Raw genomic sequence first — 8,497 nt, 5'->3', positions numbered from 1 at the left:
ATCATTCCAAGTCAGTATATTTAGACTAGAAGTTGTAAACTAGTAGGCCACAGTTCACAAATCCTTTTATAAATTTTTTGAATTTGTTTTCAACATATAAAAGTCCACATTCTCCATTTCTTTAAAAAATGAAAAGATCCAGCCACATTATACCCAATTCTCATACAGGGCCAATCAGAAACAGGAGCTTTGTGGTAGCTCCAGGGCACCACAAGCTCACACATCCCCTACCCCTACATCCAGCCGGGCCAGTTAGACCTCTGAATTTGCTATCCTGATGTGGTATGTTTACACTGTTCTTTTTAAAGGCTGCATAATATTCCATAATACAGATGCACCACAATTTATTTAGCCATTCCCCTATTTATACATGCTTTTAAAGTTCAAGCTTTCATGCTATGTTCAGTAAGTCAGAATCAAATCCTGTATTCAGAAATGAACTCCCCTAGGCTCATATCTGTAATCCGGCACTCTGGGAGGCCAAGGCAGGAGGATCATTTGAGGACAAGAATTCAAGACCAGCCTGGGCAAAATAGTGAGACCCCAGTCTCTACAAAAAAAAAAAAAAATTTAATTAGCCAAGAGAGATGGCATGCACCTATAGCTATTTAGGAGGCTGAGGCTGGAGGATCCCTTGAGCCCAGAAGTTTGAGGCTGCAGTGAGCTGTGATCATGCCACTGCACTCCAGCCTGGGCAACACAGTGCAACCCTGTCTCAAAAAAAAGAAAAAAAGAAAGAAAGAAAAAAAAAATGAACTCCCCCCTTTTAAAAAATTTACCAGTTTATTTTCCCGCACAGTTTGTGAACAGCCTACACCCATAACTGATGATGCCTTACAAAACTTTACAACCAATATAAAGGATTGTTTTATATTTTCACCTTTGAAAAATGATATTTTAATTGAGAGACGAGAGGCCAAGGGATGGAGAATAGGGAGGGGGATCCTAAAAGATAAAGAAAACTCAATCAGAAATTAATAGGGTGGATTCCATATGTTGTTTAGTAAAATTGGGATTTTTCTCTTTTTAAAAAAATATGTATCTCTGGCTTAAAAGTGACCAAAACCTGCTGATTAATTATGGTATTCTCTGGTATCTTTTATCAGCTCTATCTGTTCTTATTCTCCTTCTTCTCTGTTGTATACTCTTTGCTCAAAAAAAATTTCTAAGAGCATATAAAGTTCCCATTGCAGGGCTTTGCAATGAAAATGGAATGGCAATCTGAAAAGTTCAACAATGATTCCTCCAAAGTCGTGCTGTTCATATGAATACAGCTGACGGACTTCTAACAAGAAGGGCAAAATCACAGTTACAATTTAGTAGCTGTAGTATAAACTTGAGCCAAAAATCAAAGTACATGTGAAAGTGATAAGAAACTAGAATTTTTTAAAATGGTCTATCAGCCAAAATAAGAAATACACATGGAGTGATGCAATTGCTAGCCTCAGAGGAACAAAATTTTTGCCTGTGTAATTTGATGTGAAGTAAGAGTTTTCTTGCTCCACATAAAAAGTAGACACTGAGACAAAATGTGCCTACCTCCCATGGTTTTTTCTTCCTATTCGAATGATCAGAAAATCCCCAAACTTGCCAATTTTTTTTCTAGTGGGCTACAGAAAATACAAAAGTAGAGAAAATTTTACATATAGTTGGTTTTCATGGGGGTCTTATTTATCTGGTGCATATTTATTAATCAGAAATAAACCAAAGTTTATCTTTCTCACCTAAATTGAACTTTAATGATTCTTTACCTGTAGGTGTGATACTTTGAAATAAATATATGCATCTATTGAATCTCTTCCATGTGCTGAGGTGTAAAGAATATTCTTCTTTGACTATTTCAATAGAAAATGGCCATTATCTGAAAACCTTATGAATTCAGCAAACAAAGTATTGTTAGAACAAGTTAATTGGAAAGAAAATTGCTTATCCTTTTTAAAATAAATAATCCATGCACTTCTTTTAGTCTTTGCTGCTTATTTGAGCTATTAAAGATATTTCCCAGATAAACTAAAATAAAACTAAGTTTTACACAAAAGGCATCTTACACTCCTAACAGAAACTGAGAACATTATACTTTCTGATTAGATCACTCAGATTCCCCAGCTGATTTAAAAGGTACCCTGTGTAGGGCTGCTCTGGGGTGTATAGAATACAACAGTCCCTTTAAAACAATAACGGAAATGCTTGCAATTCCCTTGCATTAGTCCCTTCCCCATCCTTTGAGGTTACAGATAAACTAAGTCATCACTGCATGTTATCTTTAACCAGATTCTCATAATATCTGCTCCTTTCCCATTATTACTGTCAAACACATCTCAATAGAAATTTTGTTTAAAATTACAACCCCTATGGTATTTCAGTAGCAGCAAATTTGAGAAAACTGACTGCAAAAAATCAAAGTCCCACAGGGTGATGCAGGATTTGGGTCTACAATGAAATACAGCAGATTCCCTAAACTATGCAGGCCTAGCAAAGTCTGTGCCTCCCAGGTGCTCTAATCTGCCTTTCTGGTCAACATTCAGAGTAGCTGAAGGCAGATAATCTCATCACTGAACAATCATCACTGAACCATAATGTATAGATTGGTGCCTATATGTGCCAAGTACTATGTTAGGTACTTGAGGTATAAAAATGGGTAAGACACAAGGCTTGCTGTAAGGAAGTTCACAGTGTGGGGTATCTGGGCAGACTAGACTGGTGAAAATACAACTACAAGGCATGCATTGTAGCTGATGCCAAAATAGAAACATGCACAAGAGAACACAGAAAAGGGATTAACTCTGCTTTTGGTGGAGAAGTAGAGAATGATCAAGGAAAGCAAGCAGACCTGTTACGATAAGGGCAAGAATAGTTCCCTTTTCATCCAGTTCTGGTGTTTGCTGATCCAGGAGCCATCTACTGATTCCTGGCAGAGGTTTGTAGGTTGATATCTCAAAGTTCTAAGAAAGACGTAGATCTCCTAGCTTTTAAAGAATATGTTTGCATTTTCTAGCTACCTTACAGTGATTTCACTGTCTGACAAAACTGAATAATGATTTTTTTCCCATCCTTTAGGCTGCAGTAAAAACAGTCAGGGATGGAAAGCTGATCCCAAGATCTCTCTGCTTGTGTATTGTCCAGAAACACCTGAACACTTTTGTGTATATTTTTACTTCAGCCTTAAAAAGCATGTGCACATATGCAAGTGCCAAAGGCTTATGATGAAAGTAGGAACACAGAAATATGTTCAGACAGGTTTTATGTTCCTTTCGAACGCTGCTGTCTGATATCTGGATTCAGCCAAGTTTAACATATCCTTGAACTCACAGATGTATCTCAGGTGGCAGCCCAATAAATCCCTGCATAATTTTCCATTGAGCTTATCTAATTGGATAAGGTGTACATTTCTAAGATCTTCCTTAAGAAATAATATTAGATAAAGTGGCCCATTTTATATTACCAAAGAAGCAGCCTGTATTTATTACAGGAAAATCTCAACAGTTGGACATCCATAGGTCTGTGAATTCTCTCCTCAATCTTAGCTTTAAATTTCCACATACAACTTTTAGTGTATGCAAAAACTACATTGTCTGTTCTCTTTAAAACAAGTTAAGTAGGAGGAACTAAGAGTTTCTAGGAATCATAACATAGAAGATGACATTAATCACACCTCAAAAACGCAAATCTAAAAACAAGACACTTTCTTTGTTGCCTGTTAAATTACTAGGGATTTAAAATGTAGCAGTAACCAGTATATACAAGCATAGAGAGAAACCAATACATATACACTACTAGTAAGGGTTTTCATTTGCTTCACTCTTTTAGAGGCAATTTGGCAACATATGTGAAAATGTATATACTATTTGACCTACCAACTCCATTTCTAGGAACTTATCCCTATGACAGAATTAGAGATGCACTTTCAATATACTTTAGAAACAACTAAATGTCCAATATTTAGAGATTGACTAAATAAGGTCTGGTACATGCTTATACTAGAGCATTATAGTGTTTTTAAAAGAATATTTAATAAAACAGAAAATACTTGCAATATTGTCATAGTAGAAAAACACAAATTACAAAACACCAAGCATAGCATGATTACATTTTCAATACATACACATACACTCACGTAAGTACAAATATCCAAACAAAAATAGATTGAACATGCACATACTAAAATATTAACATGATATGGCATACAGTTGTCCCTCTGTATCTGCAGGGGATTGGTTCTAGGACCCCCCTCAGATACCAAAATTTATGGATTCTCAAGTCCCTGACATACAATGGTGTAATATTTGCAGATAACCTTCACACATTCTCCTGTATTCTTTAAATCATCTCTAGATTTCTTATAATATCCAATACAATGTAAGAGCCATGAAAATAGCTGTTACACTGCATTGTTTAGAAAATAATGACAAGGAAAGAAGTCTGTAGATGTTCAGTACAAATGAAATGTTTCTGAATAATTTTGATCCATGGTTGGTTGAATACATAGATATGGAACCCACAGACAAAGAGGGTTGACTGTATATCACATCATTTGCAATAATAATATATGTACACGTTAGTTTAAAAATCAGATTTTACTGGAGAGCGCAAAGCAATATCCTGGTAGAAAGTGGCAAAGTTGAAATTTTTTATACTTACACACATCATTTCAAGGACTTTGGGGTATAAACAGTCTGATTTCTTAAAAGAAGCTTATTCTATAATGTAAGATAGAATACAAGTGTCAACACACAATTTATCCTTGAAATAAAAAGGATATTTTCACTTTTTCCTTTCCCACCCTACTAAGAGAACACACTTATACAAAATAAAGATAAATAGTGTGTTGGCACAACAGTTGCCTTTATGCTTCTAGAACCCTGGTGGATGAAATTAGTATCTTTTATTCATACCCACCATAAATATCAGCAGCCTACTAAGTTAAGCAGAGTATGGTTTCTGTGACAACCACTGATCAGGAGTGAAACTCAAAGAAATGACTAACTAATTAACAAGAACCTAATTCAGATACGCCAAGAAAGAAATATTATACATTACTATTTATTTCCATTGCACTTCTTATATAAGCACAGTCATATACAATTTCCCATTACACTTCCCTTGCAAGGTAATTACAAAATTGTAGTTACATTGCCAGATTTAAAATGAGAGGAGAAATGGCTCAGCCAGATATTCAGTGATTATTGTGCGACTGAAGCACCGAAAAATGGGAGAGGTCCTGGAAATACATACCTGGTGACTATCTGCCCAAAATTTGATAACAAAAGATAGATAATAGTGGTTGCTTAGCAGCTGCTGTTTTAAGAACAAAAAACTTGTTTCTCGCCATATCATCCTTAATTCTTGACAAAGATAAGTGCCACAAAAATTTGACTCTGCTAGGGGTGAGATTTAAGTGAAGTGTCAATGTTATCTTTTAAATGTTTCGTTTCCAGATAAGCCAGATCCTTAAGAGCATCCTAACATGTGATTATAAGGCAATTAGTTCACCTTTTTCCCTTGGGAAAAATAATCTTCACAAAACACCTTCATGTGTGTTAGCTCTATTTGGTGAAATTTCCCATAATTAACACAAATTTGAGCCCAAAAAAATAATAAAGATGGTTATCTTAAAACTCCGGTATACAGGCCGGGCACAGTGGCTCATGCCTGTAATCCCAGCACTTTGGGAGGCTGAAGTGGGCGGATCACAAGGTCAAGAGATCAAGACCATCCTGGCCAATGTGGTGAAACCCCTTCTCTACTACAAATACAAAAATTAGGTGGGTGTGGTGGTGTGCACCTGTAGTCCCAGCTACTCGGGAGGCTGAGGCAGGAGAATAGCTTGAACCTGGGAAGCAGAGTTTGCAGTAAGCCAAGATTGCACCACTGTACTCCAGCCTGGTGACAAAGTGAGACTCTGTTTCAAAAAAAAAAAAAAGAAAAGAAAAGAAAAAAAAACCCCTCCAGCATATGGACATTTCACTTGGAGGAGGTCATGGGTGTTATGCTTTAAGAGGGACTGCAGCAGGAGTGGGTGACGCCCTCCAGGGAAGTCAGTCTCCCTTTTGGCCTCAGAGAGAGGAGAGGTGGGGATGTGACCATCCAATCTCCTTCCTTGCTACTCATTGGCCTCTTTCTGCCTCTTTTTGAGTAGAATTCCAAATCTATTTTGTATAGATTTAATAAAGCATTTCTATTCACAACCTCTTCTTCAACAATGTGCACCAAGAAACCAGTGGATGCTCAAGCAGAACTGCAAAATTGTTAAGGAAAATAAGGCAAAATTTGACCCAACATATAAATCTCCTATTATATATCATTTCTGTGATAAATCTGACACTCAGGTATCAACTTTATTCTTTGAGGTTTTCTAGGTCCTAAAGAATAGGCTGCAAGCAAAGATCTGATATCCCTGAATTAATCCCTGAGTTAAACACCATAAAACAGAAAACTAAATTAGACCAATTTCTAAATAACCCTTTATAAGTAGTAAAATATATTTAAAACATTAAACAAAAATGGTAGGTTAAGCAACTGCTCCTGGGCCTCTCTGAGGCCCACAGTTCATGTCTCTCAAAGGATGCAGCAATTTGCAGGTACATTCTCCACCAAAAAAAAAAAAAATGTTGGCTTTAACTCAAAAGTTAACCTCGGGCCTCATATATTCCAAATTTCCTTCTGACAAGCTGAAATGAAGAAAACTTGTCCACTTAATTACAGAGGAGGAAAAACTAATACAAACTTATTCATATATCTTCAGTAAGAGCTCCCAAAACAATTAAGGTGAAGAAGGGACATAATAACATTCACAGTGCTCCCATTGCTTGCAATGTCACAGCAGAAAAAAAAAATGCCCCAACACTAAACCCCTAGATACAGTTTTCAAGGGATGAAGATCAATGCCGAAAATTCAATTGTATCAGGATCACCTCCCGCCACCACCACCACACACACAGATATCACCAGTTCACAATTTCCCTCCATTTATGAATTTAGCAAGCATTTGTTGAGTGTGTGCCAGGCATTGCAATTAAACTGTGTATCAGTGAAGATTTTAGGTTACAAACAACAGAATCCACTCTGGCAAGGCAAAATAATTTATTAAACAGTATTAAGTAGCTCAAGACTCTCCAGAAGGGCAGGAAAGCCAAACCCTGAAGCTACACCACCAGGAAAGATGCTCACCATAGCCCTGAAGGAAAACATTGATTACACCAATACTCAGTACCTATGACCCTTAGGACTGGAGGCAAGGAACTCTGCCACTGTCCCCTCCTGCATTAGGTTATTCTTACATTGCTATAAGAAATCCTAAGACTGAGTACTTTATAAAGAAAAGAGGTTTAATTGGCTTACAGTTCTGCAGGCTGTACAAGCATAGAACTAACATTGCTCAGCTGCTGGGGAGGCCTCAGGAAGATTTTACTCATGTAAAGCTCTGTTACGGCTCTGCCTCTGTGACAGGCTCCTCCTCGGACACCCAGACTTCCTTAAACATCCTCTGAAATCTAGGACGAGGCTGCCAAGAGTCAACTCTTGCACTCTGCACCCACAGGCTTAACACCACGTGGAAGCCATCAAAGCTCACAGCTCACATTCTCCAAAGTGGCAGCCCAAGCTGTACTCAGGCCCCTTTGAGCTCTGGCTGGAGCCAGAGTGGCCTGGATGCAGAAACAGTGTCCCAAGGCTGCTCAGGGCAGTGAAGCTCTGAGGTCTGGCACCTGAAACCATTCAATCCTCCTAGGCCTCAGGGCCTAGGAATAGCCTGGAAAATTTCTGGAATGCTTTCAAGGTCTCTTCCACATTGTCTTGGATATTAGCACTTAGTTCCCTTTTATTTATGCAAATATCTCTAAGAAGTGGTTGCTCTGCAGCCTGCTTGAATTCTTCTCCTGTAAAGGCTTTTTCTTTCTTTGCCACATGACCAGGCTGCAAAATTTTCCAAACTTTTACGCTTTGCTTCCTGTTTAAATATAAATTTGAACTTAATTTCTTTGCTTCTGCATCTGAGTGTAGGGTACTAGAAACAGACAGTCTACATTTTGAACATTTTGCTACTTAGAAATTTCTTCTTCCAGATACCCTAAATCAGTGGTCCCCAACCTTTTTCATACTAGAGGCCAGTTTTGTGGAAGATAGTTTTTCCACAGACTGGCAGGGGGTAAGGGGGATAGTATGGGGATGAAAATTCCACCTCAGATCATCAGGTATTAGATTCTTATAAGGAGTGTGCAACCTAGATCTCTCAAATGTGCAGTTCACAATAGGGTTCACTCTCCTATGAGAATCTAATACCATGGCTGCACTAACAGGAGGTGGAGCTCAGGCAATAATGCTCACTCACCCACTGCTCACCTGCTGCTGTGTGGCTCAGTTCCTAACAGGACACAAACTGGTACTGGTCTGCAACTTACGGGGTTGGAGACCCTTGCCCTAAATCATCACTTTTAAGCTCAAACTTCCACAGATCCCTAGGTCATGAACAGAATGCAGCCAAGTTTTTTGTTAAGGCATA

The sequence above is a fragment of the Symphalangus syndactylus genome, chromosome 8 (genome assembly GCF_028878055.3).
Source record: "Symphalangus syndactylus isolate Jambi chromosome 8, NHGRI_mSymSyn1-v2.1_pri, whole genome shotgun sequence".
Classification (NCBI taxonomy): Eukaryota; Metazoa; Chordata; class Mammalia; order Primates; family Hylobatidae; genus Symphalangus; species Symphalangus syndactylus.
Note: the sequence above shows the minus strand (reverse complement) of the source record.